The following is a 22,117-nucleotide window of genomic DNA, read 5'->3' as shown; positions in this document are numbered from 1 at the left end:
CTTCGATATATCCAGCCAACTACTGCTGTGTCTGCAATGCTCACTGTCAACCTGAAAGAAAAGCAAAGATGATTAGTAGAGGGAGATTCCTCCCGCTACAAGGGGAACTGCCCTACGCAGCGGGAGGAGGTACTCTACGAGAGGTTGCCTGATCGCTCCCCGCCCCTCGACTTCGCCGACGAGCGGGCAAAGAGGGCGAAGGAGAGAGATCTACTAAGGGGGAGGAAGAACCTACGGGAAGAGAAAAAAGGACAGAGGGGAGGCCACCAAGGGCGCCGTGGAAGCGGAATTTATCGATGACGCCCGCAACCTCCCACCCGGCCCGTAATTCTCCAAGCACAGGCGGCGAGCAACACTCAGCGTAAGTAGGAAGGATTTAGTGATGCCACTTATACACGGAGGGTGGAAGCCCAAGAAGGGAACGAACTCTTACGTCCCGATGAATGTGGGGGAGAGAAGATATTACGTCCCAAACTATATCTCCGGAAGTACAGGAGCGCCTTCGGTATTTACATAAAGGGCTGCTGGAAGAGAAGCATTACCACTTGGTTACGCTACTCCGGTTATGCCCTTGGCCGTCAAACCCAAGACACAGGCAGGGAACGACGGCTTATGCAAGGTTATCACAAATCGTGGGTTTGTATTAATAAATATCAAACACACGTATATATAAACAAAAAGACAGAAAGATCCCACCGGGATAATAAGAGCTTAACGACAGTCAGGCGGAGAGAACGAAAACACATCAGCAACGCATGACAGCCGAAAGCAAACTGGAATGTTTACATCCGGGCAGGGGGGTATCCCCGCCTACCTGGTGGTAGTTACTGCCTAACCACCTTGCTCGAGTTTAACGGCCGTTTCCAGCCTACGCCTGAAAGTAATTCCCTAATGTAAAGGACCGAGGGTTTGTATATGTGTCGGAACAAATGGATATTTCTCCTGAAGGAATCCATTCTCAGGTCTCGGCAATGTCGTTGCCAGCTCCAGAGACTCGTTAAGTATCATTTCATCCAGGCATCACCAGTAGGAGAATTTCTTTCTGGTCAATACTTCTTTTCTCTCTTCCCTCCTCCCATATGGGAAAGAGGGTGGAAAGAGACACAGTTATGTGCACTTTCCTAGAAGGAAGAAGAGGACTATGCGTTCTGCAATCTTCTTCCGAAGCCTGGAACTTCCTAGGTAAGGAGTTGAGGGGGGCTGGCTTGAACTCAAGGTCAAGTCGAGATGACTAAGACTCCAAGGTCTTAGCCATTGTACAAAGGACAAGGCAGTGCCCTAGTACGAACCTTGATTACCAAGGTACCTGGCAAATCTCTGAAAGAGAAAGGCAGAACCAAGTAAAGGTTCTCTTCCTAAGGGTTGAGCCAACTTGGGACTTACTGAAACCGAGATCCGAATTGGGACAAAGTCCTTCTTAGCACCAGAATTGCCCAAAAACTGCAGTCGGCAAGACCCTCCAAGGCAAGAAGAATTCATATTCTGTCGAGGCAAGGGTGGAATATTGGTGTCTCGACCTGAATTAAGTCCTTCAAGAAAAGAATTCATCAGGTTGAGAACGCTCTCGAAGCCAGGACCATGGCGGTCCCCGACACTTGGGTCTCGGCCCCTCAGTAACTGCAAGGGTTGCGAGTGATGATGGAGGTTATTCACTGGGGAACAGCGGTCCTGTCCCGGGATCCTCATGCTGACGAATCTGGCGCGAAAAGTTCTCCGAGAACAGGGGCGATTGAATCTGAAGAGGAAGACCTCGCTGTTTCCAAGGCGTGAAACTCCTGTCCTCTCCCTTGGAGGGAGACCTTGACAGATCCCCATGAAACCCCTCCTTGGCTACTGGTTATAATACGAGAGAATCGGGGACTGATACCCAAAGCACGCCAGGCAGCCGAAACTTGAAAGAAAATTTTGTTGGAGCTCTCACTGTTTGACTCTCACCCTCGGAACAACCGAGAGGAGAAGAGAACAGGTGAGGAGAAAGAGTATCCCCTACCTCTCCTGCCAGTAAGATAAGCAGGAGAGGCGAACCGTGAGCGATAATCAACCGAAGGAGATTACTGCCACCGGGAAAGGAGAGCACTTTGCCTGGCAAAGCGCTTTCCTGGGAAGAGCAAAAGTTCACTTGAGCATAGCCGAGAACCCGAATCGAAAAAACCGGTAGGACTGGGAAGCCGAGCCGATCACGCGAACGCGATCCAGCTGGTTGGTATGTGGCGGACTGGGGGAGGCAGGCGGAATAAGCCGACCTCCCCAGTGTCGAGCCAGTCTCATCAGAAGCACGACCGGGGCGAGCTGAGCCAATGGACTCTTTCGTTTCTTCCGAACACAATCGGAACTGGGCAGGCCGGACTCGTCTGCTGTGAACAATTGCTAGTTTCCCGAACTCTAAACTCATTCGATGCCGAGGCCCCTGAGAGAAGAAGGTTCAAAGGGGAATTTGTGTCTGCTATCTTGCATGCTCAAATCCTAAAGTTCGAGACACAAGAATGAAGCCCGGCCGAGCAACCAAAGCAGCTGGCGGGCAGTATCGAGACACCTGGCGTCTCGGCACCCAGACATCTGGGTGGCTCCTTGGCAACCAGACACCTGGGTGTCTCGGCACTTTCTCTCCTGTGCCTCGTGAAGGAGAGCGCCGTGATTCATAGAATTCGAGCTACCAACGAGACTTCCAAAAATCGGGAGCGGCTGCTTTGTTTCCTAATAGATTAAAGAGCCAAGCACAGAACCAGTCTTAGACGCAGACTTCTAAGACTGGCAACAAGGGCGTGGCCTCGAGAGGCAGCGCTCTCGCGGCCCCCTAAACGCAAGATCCCACAGGAGAATGCGAATCGGTTCCCATCCGAGGGTGGGAAGAGCCAACGAGAGAGACTTGTCTCCCGGAAGAAAATCAGTCCCTTAGAAGTCCCGCAGGACTTCCAAAGTGAATCTCTTCCCTGCTTCTGATGTTTGAACCGATAGGATCGAGACACCAGGCTGGGAACCTGACCGAGCACTGGCAAACACTCGGGGAGTGCTTGCGGTGCTGGCAGGAAGAGAGCCGAGACACCTGGGTGCCTCGGCCCTTTCTCTCGCACTGCTCCCGAACTGGGCACAGGAAAATCTCTCCAGACCAGATCAGGATGGGATATTCCACAGAATCTCGAGCACTCAGAGCTAATCAGCCTGAACAAGTCAGGTTGAAAAGCAGCAGCCCCATCTTAGAGGTGGAACCTCTAAGACTCAGGAACGGGATCGCAAACTGAGGTCTGCGCGCCTCCCTGCTCTTCCAAACACAAAACCCACGGCTATGTTGAATCGGTTTCATAACCTGAAGGTCGGGAAGAGCCAACGAGAGACCCACTGCCTCCTTGGAAGGAGGCAGTCCCTAGGCATACAGTGCATCAAGGGGAAGAAGCAGCATTCCTCTCCTTCGGCTGACGGAGGTCTGTCCGATTCTCAGGACCCCCTTGGACCTCGGGAGAGGAAGGGAAGACGCAGCAGAAGACGAAATCGAAGATAAGAAGACGGCGGCTACTTCCACAGGGCGGCTTCCTTCACCTCCACTCCGACATCTACAGGATGGTGGACACGAAACATCGTAACCTCCAGGGTAGTCTGGCAGGATCACAATGGACGCAGCCAGGACACCACCACCAGGAGAAGCAGCAGGCATGATCAGGGCAGCTGATGCAGGAGCTACGGCAGCAGTTCGGAAGGAAGGAGCAACTGCAACGGCCAGGAACATCACCTCAACAGGACGACTTCCTACATCTTCACGCCGACATCTGGATGGCGGACATCGTAACCCCTGGGGCAGCTGGCAGGAACACACGGAAGCAGCCCCGGGCACGACCGCCAGAAGCGGCAGGAATGATCAGGACAGCCGATGCAGGAGCTACGGCAAAGGTTCGGAGGGCAGGATCTATTGCAACGGCCAGGAACGTCACTTCCACAAGGCCACTTCCTTCCCTTTCACACCAACATCTTCTACAGGGTGGTAGACATCGTAACCTCCAGGGCAGCTGGCAGGAACACAACGGAAGCGGCCCCAGGCACGATCAATAGGAGAAGAAGCGGGCACAATCAGGACATCCGATGCAGGAGCTATGTTAGCGGTTCGGAAGGCAGGAGCTACTGCAACGGACAGAATGTCATTTGAAAGTCACCAGCAGCGGCAGGAGCGATCAGGGCAGCTGTGGCAGGAGACCAGGAGAGCAGCCCACAGACTGTCGTCGAGTTGACAAGAGCATAACACAGGGAACAGCAGGAGCAGATGGACCACAGATACGCAGGAAGCATTGCAACAGCATACATGAAAACCAGCAATGACAGCCATCGATCTACATCGGCGGGAACAGAGTAAGAGCGATCCCGACGTGGAAATATGTCATCTAATCAGGTATTGTGGTCGATCCCGAAGCAACACTGAATGAATGTCGGGACTGCTTCATGCAAGATATCTTTGATGTATCCAGCCAACTACTGCTGTGTCTGCGATGCTCACTGTCAACCTGAAAGAAAAACAAAGATGATTAGTAGAGGAGGCTCCTCCCGCTAAAAGGGGAACAGCCCTACTGACGCAGGAGGGAGGAGGTACTCCTAGACGAGGTCGCCGATGGGATTCCCCCCGCCCCGGTCTTCAGAGGGCGAAGGAGAGAGATCTACTAAGAGGAGAAGGAAGAACCTACGGGAAGAGAAAAAGGATGGAGGATGGGAGGCCACCAAGGGCGCTGTGGAAGCGGAACTTATCGACTATTCGCCTGCAACCTCCCACTGAGTTGGCAATTCTCTAAGCGCAGGTCAGCTCGAGTAACACTCAGCATAAGTAGGAAGAAATTAGTGATGCCCCTTACACACGGAGGGCCTGGAAAAACCCAAGAAGGGAACTAACCTTAAACCCCTGATGGATGTGGGGAGTGAAATATAGCGCCCCAAACTATATCTCCAAAGTACAGGGGCACCTTCAGTATTTACGTAAAGGGCCGCTGGAGAGAAGCATTACCACTTGGTTACGCTTACTCCAGTTATGCCCTTGGTCAAACCCAAGACACATTCAGGGGAACGACAGGCTGTCAAGGTTATCACAAATCGTGGGTTTGTATTAACAAGTATCAAACACACGTATATATAAACAAAAATACAGAAAGATCCCACCGGGATAATAAGAGCTTAACGACAGTCAGGCAGAGAGAACGAAAACACGTCAGCAACGCATGACAGCCGAAAGCAAAATAACAATTTTTAAAAGTAAATTGTATTTTTCCTAACTATACAAACCCGAGGTCCTTTACATTAGGGATTGCTTTCAGGCGTAGGCTGGAAACGGCTGTTAAACTCTTGAGCAAGGTGGTTAGGCAGTAACTACCTCCAAGTAGGCGGGGATACCCGCCTGCCCGCATGTAAACATTCCAATTTGCCTTTCGCCCAGGCCCAGGTACAGATTGAGGGGTGGCATGAGGTGGGCATAAACTCTTCTTGAAGAAAAGGACCTCGGGTTTGTATAGTTAGGAAAAATACAATTTACTTTTAAAAATTGTTATTTGTTCCGACACAATATACAAACCCTCGGTCCTTTACATTAGGAGACTCACTGATTGGAGGGAGGAATCTGATAAAGTCTCTCTGAACTGACTGGAGTTCACCACCTTGTCTTCCCTTCCTGGTCGAGAGAGGAGGAAGGAAAAACTGTCTCTGACAAAAGATCGGGTTAAGAAACGCAGGATCAGTTGTCAGACTTCTGGGTCCCTTTGCATGAAAGAGGAAACGTCAGTTCATGCAAAGTAGGCTAGAAGAATTTGACGTCGGATGACAAAAGGCAAATACAAGCATTGGGTTTGTCTCATAGTCATGGTCTCCTTCCTCCCCTTGCAAGCAAGAGGAAGGAGTGGGGTTGCTTCTATTAACCTGAACAGAAATAGAACGGGAGCTCCTGTTATGTGCTTATCTGCCTCGATCGATTCGGTCCAGCTTGTAACGGCATGTCCGCTCCTGCCCGTGGGAAGAGAGCCAGGATGGGGAGAAAGAAGAGAGGCCAGTCACTCAACATTAATTCTCCCAATCACAATACATAAACATAGGCGAGATGCAACCTGTCCTGTTAGGGGAGCTGGATTTACACAACTTGTTGAGCAGCCACCACAGGACCCAAGGAAAAAGTGTCCAAGGACTTGTGTGCAACATCCTGGAGGTAGAAGGAGGTGAAGGTAGTCTGTTGGGACGACACACCCGCCTTCAGCACCTGTGGACCGACATATTCTTCCGAATGCGAGGGATGGACCAAGCCATCGACTTTGTGAGCTCTCGGATGAAAGGTACCGGTATCGCATCGTCTGCCAGCTGCCAAGTACCTCCTTTGATCGCTTCATTTAAGTCAGGAGGAAGATGTGTCTTAGACACTTCTTCCTTGGGAGAGACAGTACTAGTGAAAAAAATATGACGACATCTAGGTTAGGAATGTCGAACCTTTCGAAAGTACCACAGCTCCCAATAGGACAAAGTAACGAATGATCTGGATCATCGATACAAAGTCCAAGGAGGCTGGGGAACAAGAAGGACTCGAATAGAACAGTCGATGCCAATGGATTCGAGTCCATGTACGACATCCGAGAAGGAGTCGAGGTATGATCCCCATCCCTGTTCTTCCATCTTCACGCCAAGGCCAGGGTAAGATGAGAGATGGACCTAAGAGGGCATATCTCTATCCGACGACTCTTGTAGGGCTTATCAGTGCAGAGCACGGACAGGAACCCTAAACGAGAGTACATGCCACCCAGGAAACAGTTCCCTGGGAGAGCATGACTGAAGAAGCTTCTCGTCCGTAGCTAACTCGACTGAGGAGACGAAGGCTACTTTCATAGAAGACTAGGTCGCAAGGGCCTACGTTCTTCACAAATGAAAGGGAGAGAAGCCCTCAGCGGAGAAGACCAGGAAGTCCAGACTTGATGAGCGACTCTGACCCGACAAGAAGTTGGTAAACAATGACACCACCACCAAAAGGCGGATCCAGTCCTCAGACAGTGTTGCAGAGGACTTCAAGGGATATCCAGCTATATTCGTTGCCACACCTCTAGAGAAAGCCTGTGCTTGCAAGGAAAGCTGGAAAGTCTCCAAGTCCTGAACACACAGGGATGTACTGCCTCAAGAACCGCTTCTTGTGTAGCTGCACAGGAGGATGGGTCAAGCGGAATTCTTCTCGATGCCTCGGCAATCAGGTCGGATGAAGGCGAAGTCTTCTTCTGCATTTGTCTGTAACTTGGGGTGAGCAATGTTCTTGAGAACCCCTAGCGGAACGGACAAATACGGAGGGAGAAAACGTCGATATCGAAGTTTTCACCAAAAGACAGCATGCCTCAACAGAGCGGCCCCTGGTCTGGTATGAGGCAGCGAGAAAACACTACCGACTTGTGTGCAAGGAGGCAACAGAAGGACGGTAGGGATTTCTCAGTCCAGCAGTCTCTGCATGAATCTTCGTTAAGAAAGAGTGAGCAGCATGTTCCGTCCCGATCACTCGAACCCGAGGCCAGGCTTGCTTACCAATACATCCCCACCAGGAATGCATCTGGTTAATTGAGCTGTCGAGTGTGCAATAGAACAACACTCGAGTACCTTCAAATGTTGAGATGAAACAGGAGGAAAAAACGATTGCCTCCTGTTTGTCGACAAATGCTACTACTGTGGTTTTGTTGTTCAATGAAACCAGTGAGTGCCACAAAACCCATCCTGAGTTCTCGGACAGCCAAAAGGCTGCCCTGAGCCCAGGACGGTGACGAGAAGGTACTAAATGTCTCGGTCACACAAATTCAAGACAAGGTCTTACCAGTGTGCGCCTATTCCTCAATCTGTGAATCCGTAAGTAGACACAAGATGTGAGGGGAATATGCAAGCATATTCGAAGGTTCCTTCAATCAAGCATTAGCCTAACTCTTTCCTCATACATCGAAGAGGAAAGAACAGGGAAAAGGAAGCAGACTTCCATTTTCCACCATGGGGAAGCTTCTGCAAGATGACAGGGTACCTGAGGCAATTAGCTCTAGCCTGGCTGGCATTTTTGAATCGGGAGCACGGGAGAGGTGGTGGGATGAAAGTTCGATGGAAAGAATTGCTGAGACCTAAGGGAAATAGATACTTCTCCTGAAGGAATCCATTCCCAGGTCTTGGCATGTCGCTGCCAGTTCCAGACACTCGATAAGTATTATTTCGTCCAGGCATCAGCAGTTGCAATCTTCTTCTGAAGCCTAGGACTTCTTAGCTAAGGGGTTGAGGGGGGCTGGCTTGAACTCAAGGTCGAGTTGAGATGACTAAGACCCAAAATCCTTGGCCATTGTCCAAAGGACAAGTCATTGCCCTGGTGGGAACCTTGATTACCGGGGTATCTGGCAAATCTCTGAAAGAGAAAGGCAGAACCAAGTAAAGGTTCGTTCTTGGGTCGAGCCAACTCGGGACTTACGAAACCGGAGATCCAATTGGGACAAAGTCCTTCTTCTTAGCACCAGAATTGCCAAAAAACTGCAGTCTAGAGCAAGACCCTCCCAGGCAAGAAGAATTCATATTCTGTCGAGGCAGGAGTGGAAGCTTGGTGTCTCGACCTAAATTAACTCCTTCGAAGAAAAGAATTCATCAGGTCGAGAACGCTTTCAGAAGCCAGGACCACGGCTGTCCCTGACACTCTTGGCCCCTCGGAAACTGCAAGGGTTGCAAGTGATGAAGGTTATTCATTGGGGGAGCCGCGGTCCTGTCCTGGGGATCCTTATTAGTGACGAATCGGCGCTAAGTTTTGAGAACACGTGGGTAATTGTAACTTGAAGAGGAAGACCCTCGCTGTTTCCGATCGTGAAACTCCTGTACCTCTCCCCTTGGAGGGGGACCTTGAGAGATCCCATGAAACCCCTCCTCGGCTACCTGGTTATAATAGCTGAAGAATTGGGGGACCGACCCATTAAGCACGCCAGGCAGCTGAACTCTGAAAAGAAAATTTCGTGGAGCTCTCTCTGTCCGTCTCGCGCCTCTTGGAACAACTGAGAGGAGAAGAGAACAGGTGAGGAGAAAAGAGTATCCCTACCTGTCCTGCCAGTATGATAAGCAGGAGAGGGAGACCGAGAGTGATAATCAACCGAAGGAGATTACTGCCACACGGGGAAAGAAGAGCACTTGTGCCGTGGCAAAGCGCTTTCCTGGGAAGAGCAAAAAAGTTCACTCGAACATAGCCAAGCCTGAATCGGAAAAAACCGGTATATCAAAACCATGAGCCGATCACGAAGAACGCGATCCAGCTGGTGGTCAATGCGGCGGACTGGGAGGCAGGTGGGGCGAACCGAGCCAGTCTGGCAGCCAAGTCGAGTCGAGCTGAGCTGAGCCAGTCTGGCAAGCCGAGTTGAGCAGAGCCAGTCTCATAAGTGCGACCGGGGCCGAGCCGAGCCAATTGCGCCAACACAATCATAACTGGGCAGGCTGGATCTGGTCTGCTGTGAACAATTGCTAGAGAAAGGGAACTCTAAACTTCTGGAGAATGGAAAGGCCGAGGCCCCTCGAGAAGAAGGTTCAAAGGGGAATTCTGTGTCTGCTATCCTGCGTGCTCAAACCCTAAAGTTCGAGGACACAAGAAGAAGCCCGCCCGAGCAAATGAAGCAGCTGGAGGGCAGTACTCTTTGTCCACAAACACCTGAAACACGGCACCCCGACACCTGGGTGTCCCAGCAACCAGACACCTGGATGTCTCAGCACTTTCTCTCGTCCTGTGCCTCAAAGGAGGAGCAGAAGTGATTCATAGAATTCGAGCTACCCACGAGACTTGAAAATCGAGAGCGGCTTTGTTTCCTAATAGATCAAAAGAAGAATGAGCACAGAACCAGTCTTAGACGCAGACTTCCAAGACTGGCAACGAGGGCGTGGAAGAGGCCGTTAGAAGAAAAGGAAAAACGCAAGATCCCACAGGAGAATGCGAATCGGTCAACAAGAGAAACTTGTCTCCCGGAAGAGAGTCAGTCCCTTAGAAGTCTTGCAGGACTCACAAAGTGAATCTCTTCCTGCTACTTCTGGTGTTGGGAACCGAGAGGATCAAGACACCAGGCTGGGAACCCGACCAACAATGGCAAACACTGGGAGCGCTTATGGTGCTGGCAGGAAGAGGAGCCAAGACACCTGGGTGCCTCAGCCTTTTCTCGCACTGCTCAGAAACTGGGCACAGGAAAATCTCTCCAGACCAGATCGGGATACTGATATTCCATAGAATCTCGAGCAAATAGCCTGACAATTGATCTAAATCAGCGCTGAGAGCAACCCCATCTTAGAGGCGGAACCTCTAAGACTCGGGAACAGGATTGCAAACTGAGGTTCCTCCGCCTGTGGAAAGTGGCTTCCAAACACAAAAACCCACGGCTATGCCAATCGGTTTCCTAACTGCCTGAAGGTTGGGGAGGCCCACTGCCTCCTCGGAAGGAGGCAGTCCCTAGACGTCCAAGGGCATCAAGGGGGAAGAAGCAGCATTCCTTTCCTTTGGCTGATGGAGGTCTGTCCGATTCTCAGGACCCCTTTTCGGGAGAGGAAGGGAAGATAGCAGAAGATTCAAATCGAAGATAAGATGAAGAGGACGGCGGCTACTTCCACAGGATGGCTTCCTATCACTCCACTCCGACATCTTCTACAGGATGGTGGACAGAATCCTGTCCATCGTAACCTCCAGGGTAGTCCGGCAGGAACACAACGGACGCAGCCAGGACACCACCACCAGGAAAAGCATGATCAGGACACCCGATGCAGGAGCTCACGGCAGCAATTGGAAGGCAGGAGCTACTGCAACGGCCAGGAACATCACCTCAGCAGGACGACTTCCTACATCTTCATGCCGACATCTTCTACAGGATGGCGGACAAATGATTTCCTCTGGGGCAGCTGGCAGAAACGACGGAAGCGGCCCCGGCATGACCGCCAGAAGCAGTAGGAATGTTCAGGACAGCCGATGCAGGAGCAAACGGCAAAGGGGAGAGCAGGAGCTATGCAACGGCCAGGAACGTTCACTTCCACAAGGCCACTTCCAAGATTTTCACGCCAACATCTTCTACAGGATGGCAGACATCGTAACCTCCAGGGCAGCTGGCAGGAACACAACGGAAAGCGCCAATAGCACGATCACTAGGAGAAGAAGCGGGCACGATCAGGACATTTGATGCAGGAGCTACGAAGCGGTTCGGAAGGCAGGAGCTACTGCAACGGACAGAATGTCATTTGAAAGTCACCAGCAGCAACAGGAGCGATAAGGGCGGCTGCGGCAGGAGACCAGGAGAGCAGCCCAGAGACTGTTGTCGAGTTGACAAGAGCATAACACGGAACAGCAGGAGCAGATGGACCACGGATACGCAGGAAGCATTGCAACAGCATAAATGAAGTCCAGCAATGACAGCGATCGATCTACATATGGCGGGAACAGAGTCAGAGCGATCCCGACATGGAAATATGTCATCTAATCAGGTATTGTGGTCGATTGGCAACACTGAATGAATGTCGGGACTGCTTCATGCAAGATATTCTTGATGAATCCAGCCAACTACTGCTGTGAATCTCTGCGATGCTCACTGTCAACCTGAAAGAAAAACAAAGATGATTAGTAGAGGGAGGCCCTCCTCTTCACAAGGGGAACAGTCCTATGCAGCGGGAGGAGGTACTCTAGATGAGGCCCGGTCTTGGGTCCGATTATTAAGTGATCAAGAGGGCGAAGGAGAGAGATCTACTAAGGGGAGAAGGAAGAACCTACGGGAAGAGAAAAAAGGACAGAGGGGAGGCCACCAAGGGCACCGTGGAAGCGGAACTTATCGACGACGCCCGTAACCCCCCAACTTGGCCCGCAAATGTCTAAGCGCAGGTGGCGAGTAACACTCAGCATAAGTAGGTAGAAATTAGTGATGCCCCTTACACACGGAGGGCGGAAGCCCAAGAAGGGAACTAACTCTTACGTCCCGATGGATGTAGGGGAGTGAAGATACTGTGTCCCAAACTATATCTCCGAAAGTACAGGGCGCCTTCAGTATTTTTTAAAGGGCGCTGGAGAGAAGCATTACCACTTGGTTACGCTTATTCTCCAGTTATGCCCTTGGAAATTCAAACCCAAGACACAGGCAGGGAACGAACGGCTTATGCAAGGTTATCACAAATCGTGGGTTTGTATTAACAAATATCAAACACACGTATATATAAACAAAAATACAGAAAGAAGATCACCTGAGGATAATAAGAGCTTAACGACAATCAGGCAGAGAGAACCGAAAACACGTCAGCAACGCATGACGGCCGAAAGCAAAATAACAATTTTTAAAGTAAATTGTATTTTTCCTAACTATACAAACCCGAGGTCCTTTACATTAGGAGATACTTTCAGGCGTAGGCTGGAAACGGCCGTTAAACTCTTGAACAAGGTGGTTAGGCAGTAACTACCTCCAGGTAGGCGGGGATACCCGCCTGCCCGGATGTAAACATTCCAGTTTGCCTTTTGGCCCAGGTACAGATTGAGGGGTGGCATGAGGTGGGCATAATTGTAAAGGACCTCGGGTTTGTATAGTTAGGAAAAATACAATTTACTTTAAAAATTGTTATTTGTTCCGACACAATATACAAACCTCGGTCCTTTACATTAGGAGACTCACTTATTGGAGGGAGGAATCTGAGAAAGTCTCTCTGAACTGACTGGAGTTCACCACCTTGTCTTCCCTTCCTGGTCGTGAGAGCGAGGAAGGGAAAAACTGCCTCTGACAAAAGATCGGGTTGTAAGAAACGCAGGATCAGTTGTCAGACTTCTGGGTCCCTTTGCATGAAAGAGGAAACGTCAGTTCATGCAAAGTAGGCTAGGAAGAATTTGACGTCGGATGACAATAAGGCAAATACAAGCATTGGGTTGTCTCATAGTCATGGTCTCCTTCCTCCCCTTGCAAGAGGAAGGAGTGGGGTTGTTTCTATTAACCTTAACGGAAATAGAACGGAGCTCCTGTTATGCGCTTATCTGCCTCGATCGCCCGGTCCAGCTTGTAACGGCATTTCCGCTCCCTGCCCGTGGGAAGAGAGCCAGGATGGGGAGAAAGAAGAGAGGCCAGTCACTCAACCTCCATTCTCCCCATCACAGATTACAACATAGGCGAGATGCAATCCTGTCCCGTTAAGGGAGCTGGATAAGCTACACAACTTGTTGAGCAGCCACCACAGGACCCAAGGAAAAAGTGTCCAAGGACTTGTGTGCAACATCCCAGAGGTAGAAGGAGGTGAAGGTAGTCTGTTGGGACCACACACCCGCCTTCAGCTCCTGTGGTACCGACATATTCTTCCGGAATGCGAGGATGGACCAAGCCATCGACTTTGTGAGCTCTCGGGTGAAAGGTACCGGTATCGTTGTCATCAGCTGCCAAGTACCTCCTTGATCGCTTCACGAAGTCAGGAGGAAGATGTGCCCTTAGACACTTCTTCCTTGGGAGAGACAGTACTGGCGAAAACGTTGACGACATCCAGGTTAGGAATGTCGAACCTTTCGGGAAAGTACCACAGCTCCCAATAGGACAAAGTAACGAATGATCTGGATCATCGATACAAAGTCAAGGAGGAGGGGAACAAGAAGGACTCGAACCCAACAGTCGATGCCAATGGATTTGGAGTCCACCTACGACATCCGAGAAGGATGATCCCCACCCTGTTCTTCCATCTTCTACGCCAAGGCCAGGGTAAGATGAGAGATGGACCTAAGAGGGCATATCTCTATCCGACGATTCTCAAAAAAAGGGCGAGTGCAGAGCACGGACAGGAACCCTAAACGAGAGCCGCATGCCACCCAGGAAACATTCCCTGGGACAGCATGACTGAAGAAGCTTCTCGTCCGTAGCTAACTCTCGACTAAGGAGACGAAGGCTACTTCAGATAGAAGACTAGGTCGCAAGGGCCTACATTCTTCAAAACTGAAAGGGGAGAGAAGCAGCCCTCGGCGGAGAAGACGAGGAAGTCCAGACTTGACAAGCGACTCTGACCCGGGAAGAAGTTCCGACAACGACACCACCAGCGAAGACGGATCCAGTCCCTGGGACAGTGTTGCAGAGGACTTCAAGGGATATCCAGCTATATCTGTTGCCGCTCAGCGAGAAAGCCTGTGCTTGCAAGGAAAGCTGGAAAGTCTCCCAGTCCTGAACCCACAGGGATGTACTGCCTCAAGAACCGCTTCTTGTGTAGCTGCACAGGAGGATGGGTCAAGCGAATTCTTCTCGATGCCTCGGCAATCAGGTCGGAAGGAGGGAAGTCTTTAAGTATTTGTCTGTAACTCGGGGTGAGCAATGTTTGTGAACCCCTAGCGAAACGGACAAATACGGAGGGAAAAAACGTTGATATAGAGTTTTCACCAAAAGACAGCATGCCTCAACAGAGCCGCCCCTGGTCTGGTATGAGGGAGCGAGAAAACACTACTGACTTGTGTGCAGGGAGGCAACAGAAGGACGGTAGGGATTTCTCAGTCCAGCAGTCTCTGTATGAGTCTTCGTGAAAAAAAGAGTGAGCAGCATGTTCTGTCCCGATCACTCAAACCCGAGGCCAGGCTTGCCTACCAATACATCCCCACCAGGGATGCATCTGGTTAATTGAGCTGTCGAGTGTGCAATAGAACAACACTCGAGTACCTTCAAATGTCCAGATAAAACAGGGGAAAAAACGATTGCCTCCTGTTTGTCGACAAAAGTCACTACTGTGGTTTTATTGTTCAATGAAACCAGTGAGTGTCATAAAACCCATCCTGGATTCTCGGATGGCCAAAAGGCTGCCCTGAGCCCAGGACGGTGACGGAAGGTACTAATCATCTCGGTCGCACAAATTCAAGACAAGGTCTTTACCAGTGTGCGCCTATTCTCAACCTGTGAATCTGTGAGTAGACACAAGATTTGAGGGAAATATGAAGGCATATTCGAAGGTTCCTATAATCAAGCATTAGCCTAACTCTTTCCTCATACCTCGAAGAGGAAAGAACGGGCAAAAGGAAGCAGACTTCCATTTTCCACCATGGGAAGCTTCTGCAAGATGACAGGGAACCGAGACAATTAGCTCTAGCCGGCTGGCATTTCCCGAATCGGGAGCAGGTGGTGGGAGAGGCGATGGAAAGAATTGCCGAGACCTAAGGGAAATAGATACTTCTCCTGAAGGAATCCATTCCCAGGTCTTGGCAATGTTGCTGCCAGCTCCAGAGACTCGATAAGCATCATTTTGTCCAGGCATCAGCAGTTGCAATCTTCTTCTGAAGCCTAGGACTTCTTAGCTAAGGAGTTGAGGTGGGCTGGCTTGAACCCAAGGTCGAGTTGAAATGATAAGACCCAAAATTCTTGGCCATTGTCCAAAGGACAAGGCAGTGCCCTGGTGGGAACCTTGATTACCAGGGTATCTGGCAAATCTCTGAAAGAGAAAGGCAGAACCAAGTAAAGGTTCGTTCCCAAGGGTCGAGCCAACTCGGGACTTACGAAACTGGAGATTAAAATTGGGACAAAGTCCTTCTTCTTAGCACCAGAATTGCCCAAAAACTGTGGTCAGCAAGACCCTCCGAGGCAAGAAGAATTCATATTCTGCCGAGGCAGGGGTGGAAGTTTGGTGTTTCGACCTGAATTAACTCCATCGAAGAAAAGAATCCATCAGGTCGAGAACGTTTCTCGGAAGACAGGACGCGGCGGTCCCTGACATTCTCGGCCCTCAGAAACTGCAAGGGTTGCAAGTGATGAAGGTTATTCATTGGGGAGCCGCGGTCCTGTCCCAGGGATCCTCGCGCCGACGAATCAGCGCAAAGTTCCCGAGAACACGGGGCGATCGCAACTTGAAGAGGAAGACCCTCGCTGTTCCGATGGCGTGAAACTCCTGTACTTCTCCCCTTGGAGGGAGACCTTGACAGATCCCATGAAACCCTTCTCAGCTACCTGGTTATAATACGAGAGAATCGGGGGACCGATACCCAAAGCACGCCAGGCAGCCGAACTCCGAAAGAAAATTTCGTCGGAGCTCTCTCTGTCCGTCTTGCTCCTCTCGGAACAACCGAGAGGAGAAGAGAGGTGAGGAGAAAAGAGTAGCCCTACCTGTCCTGCCAGAATGATAAGCAGGAGAGGCGGACCGTGAGCAATAATCAACCGAAGGAGATTACTGCCACACGGGGAAAGAAGAGCACCTATGCCGTGGCAAAGTGCTTTCCTGGGAAGAGCAAAAAATTCACTCGAGCATACACGAGAACCCGAATCGGAAAAAACCGAGTAGGGCCGAGCCGAGCCGAGCCGATCACGAGAACGCGATCCAGCTGGTCGGTATGCGGCAGACTGGGAGGCAGGCGAGATGGGGCGAGCAAAGCGAGCCAAGCCAGTCTGGCAAGCCGAGTCAAGTCGAGCCGAGCCAGTCTGGCAAGCCATGTCGAGTCGAGCCGAGCCAGTCTGGCAAGCCAAGTCGAGCCGAGCCGAAGCCAGAGCCAGACTCATAACTGGGCAGGCCAGACTCGTCTGCTGTGAACAATTGCTAGTTTCCCGAACTCTAAACTCCTTCGAGGGCGAAACCGAGGCCAAGGCCCTCGAGAAGAAGGTTCAAGGGGAATTCTGTGTCTGCTATCTTGCATGCTCGAACCCTAAAGTTCGAGACACAAGAACGAAGCCCCCCGAGCAACCGAAGCAGCTGGCGGGCAGAATCGAGACACCTGGCGTCGCGGTACACCGACACCTGGGTGTCCCGGCGACCAGACACCTGGGTGTCTCGGCAACCAGACACCTGGGTGTCCCGGCAACCAGACACAAGGCGTCCCGCAACCAGACACCTGGGTGTCTACCTGGGCGTCCCAGCAACCAGACACCTGGGTGTCTCGGCAACCAGACACCTGGGTGTCTACCTGGGCGTCCCGGCAACCAGACACCTGGGTGTCTCGGCAACCAGACACCTGGGTGTCTCGGCACTTTCTCTCGTCCTATGCCTCTCGTAAGGAGAGCGCTCGTGATTCATAGAATTCGAGCTACCCACGAGACTTCCGAAAATCGGGAGCGGCTGCTTTGTTACCTAATAGATTAAAAGAGCCAAGCACAGAACCAGTCTTAGATGCAGACTTCCAAGACTGGCAACGAGGGAATGGCCTCGAGAGGCCGTGCTCTCGCGGCCCCCGAAACGCAAGATCCCACAGGAAAATGCGGAAATCGCGAGAAACTTGTCTCCCGGAAGAGAGTCAGTCCCTTAGAAGTCCCGCAGGACTCCCAAAGTGAATCTCTTCCCTGCTTCTTCTGGTGTTCGAACCGAGAGGTTCGAGACACCAGGCTGGGAACCCGACCGAGCACTGGCAAACACTCGGGGAGCGCTTGCGGTGCTGGCAGGAAGAGGAACCGAGACACCTGGGTGCCTCGGCCCTTTCTCTCGCACTGCTCCCGAACTGGGCCCAGGAAAATCTCTCCAGACCAGATCGGGATACTCGATATTCCATAGAATCTCGAGCACTCGAAGCGGCTCGTGAATGAGCGCCCGAAGCAGCCCCCATCTTAGAGGCGGAACCTCTAAGACTCGGGAACGGGATCGCAAACTGAGGTCTGCGCGCCCACGGAGCCCAAACACAAAACCCACGGCTATGCGAATCGGTTCCCTAACCCGAAGGTCGGGAAGAGCCAACGAGAGACCCACTGCCTCCTCGGAAGGAGGCAGTCCCTAAATGTCCAAGGGCATCAAGGGAAGAAGCAGCATCCTTCCTTCGGCCGATGAAGGTCTGTCCGATTCTCGGGACCCCCAGGACCTCGGGAGAGGAAGGGAAGACGCAGCAGAAGACGAAATCGAAGATAAGATGAAGAAGACGGCGGCTACTTCCACAGGACAGCTTCCTTCATCTCCACTCCCACATCTTCTACAGGATGGTAGACACGAAACATCGTAACCTCCAGGGTAGTCCGGCAGGAACACAACGGACCACCACCAGAGAAAGCATGATCAGGACAGCCGATGCAGGAGCTACAGCAGCAGATCGGAGGGCAGGAGCTACTGCAACGGCCAGGAAAATCACCTCAACAGGACCACTTCCTAAATCTTCACGCCGACATCTTCTACAGGATGGCGGACATCGTAACCTCTGGGGCAGCTGGCAGGAACGCACGGAAGCGGCCCGGGCACGACCGCCAGAGCAGCAGGAATGATCAGGACAGCCGATGCAGGAGCTACGGCAAAGGTTCGGAGAGCAGGAGCTATGCAACGGCCAGGAACGTCACTTCCACAAGGCGACTTCCTTCCCTTCACGCCAACATCTTCTACAGGATGGTCTTCACAGGATGGCAGCAGGCAGGAACACAACGGAAGTGGCCCGGGCACGACCACTAGGAGAAGAAGCGGGCACGATCAGGACATTTGATGCAGGAGCTACGTTAGCTGTTCGGAAGGCAGGAGCTAATGCAACAGACAGAGTGTCATTGAAAGTCACCAGCATCGACAGGAGCGATCAGGGCGGCTGCGGCAGGAGACCAGGAGAGCAGCCCAGAGACTGTGTAGAGTTGACACTGAGCAAAACACAGGGAACAGCAGGAGCAGATAGACCACAGATACGCAGGAAGCATTGCAACAGCATACATGAAAACCAGCAATGACAGCGATCGAACTACATCAGCGGAACAGAGTCAGAGCGATCCCGACGTGGTAATATGTCATCTAATCAGGTATTGTGGTCGATCCCGAAGCAACACTGAATGAAAGTCGGGACTGCTTCATGCAAGATATTCTTGATATATGATATCCAGCCAACTACTGCTGTCTCTGCAATGCTCACTGTCAACCTGAAAGAAAAACAAATATGATTAGTAGAGGAGGCTCCTCCCGCTACAAGGGGAACAGCCCTACGCAGCGTTAGGAGTTACTCTAGACGAGGTTGCTCGCTCCTCCCCCCCTCTGTCTTCACCCGACGAGCGAGGCGAAGAGGGCGAAGAAGGAGAGAGAAGGAAGAACCTACGGGAAGAGAAAAAGGACAGAGGGGAGGCCACCAAGGGCGCCGTGGAAGCGGAACTTATCGACGACGCCCGTAACCTCCCACTCAGCCCGCAAATCTCTAAACGCAGGCGGAGACAAACACTCAGCAAAAGAAGGAAGAAATTAGTGATGCCCCTTACACACGGAGGGCGGAAGCCCAAGAAGGGACTAATCTTACGCCCCGATGGATGTAGGGGAAGTGAAGAAAAAGCGTCCCAAACTAATCCCGAAAGTACAGGGGCGCCTCCAATATTTACGTAAAGGGCCGCTGGAGAGAAGCATTACCACTTGGTTACGCTACTCCAGTTATGCCCTTGGCCGTCAAACCCAAGACACAGGCAGGGAACGACGGCTTACACAAGGTTATCACAAATCGTGGGTTTGTATTACCAAATATCAAACACACGCAATATATAAACAAAAATACAGAAAGATCCCACCGTAAGAGCTTAACGACAGTCAGCAGAGAGAACAAAAAATACGTCAGCAACAGCTGACGGCCGGAAGCAAACTGGAATGTTTACATCCGGGCAGGCGGGTATCCACGCCTACCTGGAGGTAGTTACTGCCTAACCACCTTGTTCAAGAGTTTAACGGCCGTTTCCAGCCTACGCCTGAAAGTATCTCCTAATGTAAAGGACCGAGGGTTTGTATATTGTGTCGGAACAACTGGAATGTTTACATCCGGGCAGGCGAGTATCCCCGCCTACCTGGAGGTAGTTACTGCCTAACCACCTTGCTCAAGAGTTTAACGGCCGTTTCCAGCCTACGCCTGAAAGTAATTCCTAATGTAAAGGACCGAGGGTTTGTATATTGCGTCGGAACAAAACTCCCCTCCAGAACGGGAAGAGACCTCCGAGAGGATGTCCCGGTCCAACTCTCCCCTGCGCCCTTCCACAAACAATGCAACTAAAGAGGAAGGGGAGGGGGAGTCCTAACCTGAAGGAGAGGGAGCAAGAAGGGGAAGCTCGCCGGGAGGGAGAAACAAACCCGACACATTTGCCACGAACGGAGTCGTCGGGGGCATATTTCCCTCAGACAACTCCTTGGTAGGCTTATGACGGTAACGTCTCCTCCCCTCGAACTTCCTCCATTGCTCGGGGGACCAAGAGCAACACTCACTACAGGGAGCGTCTCGCGAACACACACTCCCCCTGCAAGATGGGCACAGAGCGTGTGGGTCCGCATCGACGCTAGATCGAAAAGAGCTACATTTTTTCCCTCCCACCCCGGGACATACACGCTGGGGATAGGAAGGCTTGGTTGGTTTACCCATGATCAAAACAAAAAAGTAAGTTTTCCCACCAAAATGATGAAAAAGAAGAGCAGTCAGGCAGAGAGCGACGAAGAACAACGGCCGTGCGCTACGACGGCCGAAAGCAAATTGGAATGTTTACATCCGGGCAGGCGGGACTCCCGCCTCCCGGACAGTAGTTAACTGCCTAACCACCTTGTTTGAAGTTCAACGGCCGTTTCCAGCCTACGCCTGAAAGTAATCCCTAATGTAAAGGACTGAGGGTTTGTATATTGTGTCGGAACAATAATTCCTAATGTAAAGGACAAATGGTTTGCATATCGTGTCGGAACAAAGAACGTTGAACGGCAGTTGGGCAAAGAGGGCAGATGTCTTGACTCAACGGCGGCTGAAAGTGAAATGGAGTGGATTGACGAGTGGGTGGGAGGCTTCCTCCCTACTGTCGGTAGCCAACGACCTTATCTGAAAGTTAACGGCCATTCTAGCTCTCGTTCGCAAGCTTATCCTACTGTAAAGAACAAAAGGTCTATATTTGTGTAACAAATGATATTTTCAAGTCCAAACCGTCACGACGGCTTAAAGTAGAATTCTACCACACAAAAAATGACGAAAGTCGAGTTACCCCGTCACGAGTTCCGCCGACGCAAACAAACCTGACCTTTCCTAGAATGCTGCGTCCTTGCCTGCCCAAACCTTCCCTTCCTAACCTGACTTAGGGTGCTGCACCTTGACCCGGCTCCCGTAAAGGTTACCGTCTCGCCGCCCGGCAGGTCTCTCTAGCCTACACTAGGTCCCTGCCTCGGCTAAAATTGGGGGAGGAGGCCCGTGCGGAGTAGGGAGACGGGAATACTCAGCGTTGCTTGGGGGGAGTGGGGTCCGGGGGGGGGCAAGGGGAAGACCTGAGTCGGGTTAGGGAGGCGAGGAGGTCCTCAGGACACGGCATTTCGGGAGAGGCCCGGATTGTCTCAACAGCCTCCAAAACGAGCACAACAGAACCATAACAGGGACAAGGAAAGTGCACGGTAGGTACCATGGGGGTCGGGATCCGCCTCCACGTGGGTGCTGGCGTCTTCCCACCCCGACGGCCAGGAGACGTCTCTCTCGGGCACCTGCATGTCTTCTATGCTCTCCGTCTCGTCGCCTTCTTCCGACATCGTAATGACGGCGCTGTTTCAACACATTCACGTCCCCACCGTCTGTTATGATGGGTTATATACTCACTCTCTACGGCTCACGGACACCGAAACATCTCTTCACTATCCGACCGATCCATCAACTGACTGGAATGGTTGTTGTTGGTGTTGTTGACAGTCACCGTCAGCTGATTCACACAGACCGTCGTGGACTGGTTAATTTTCCAGTGACCGACGACTCGGTGAATCTGATGTACGTTCTGAGCGGCCATCTTACCCCTCCCATTACAGTCTCCGCATTTTTCCATTTTCACTTTTATAACTCGTATACAAAATTATGACACATTATACATACTATATATATATATATATATATATATATATATATATATATATATATATATATATATATATATATATATATATATACTGTATATCTATCACTTGCCATTATTATAATTTTTACTTTTTCCTCTTTTTTGCTCTCACCATCACTACGATTATATCAGTTCCCTCTGTCTCTCAACACTCTTTTTATACACATAATTGTTGTGATGACAGTTTACTCTCTGCTTCTCTTTTCTTCTTTCATTCACTCTTACACACCATCGCCTCGATGATGGTACTTTAGGGGATTATAAACTATTATATTATCAAAACCTATTAGAGTTTACTGTACAATCCTGTCTCTCTCTCTCTCTCAGACAAGATACAAGGTACATGTCAATATTATTATGATAATAATTTACCCTTTACCTCTTTTCCCATTTTTCCCTGATAATCTAATCCTTACTATGGTACC

General features: G+C 51.1%; 1 protein-coding gene across 1 annotated transcript in view; it reads right to left on the bottom strand.

Annotated features, from left to right (window-relative positions):
* The window catches only part of LOC136853964 (mitochondrial ribosome-associated GTPase 1), a 194,012-nt gene extending 172,662 nt beyond the window's left edge, over positions 1-21,350 (bottom strand). The window contains exon 1 of the mRNA XM_067129862.1: positions 21,213-21,350. The gene's annotated coding sequence lies outside the window, so the exon portion shown is untranslated. The remainder of the gene's footprint in view (positions 1-21,212) is intronic.
* Between the last annotated feature and the right edge of the window lie 767 nt (positions 21,351-22,117).

Source organism: Macrobrachium rosenbergii, chromosome 28, assembly GCF_040412425.1.
Source record: "Macrobrachium rosenbergii isolate ZJJX-2024 chromosome 28, ASM4041242v1, whole genome shotgun sequence".
NCBI lineage: Eukaryota > Metazoa > Arthropoda > Malacostraca > Decapoda > Palaemonidae > Macrobrachium > Macrobrachium rosenbergii.
Note: the sequence above shows the minus strand (reverse complement) of the source record. Positions and strands in the feature narration are given on the sequence as shown.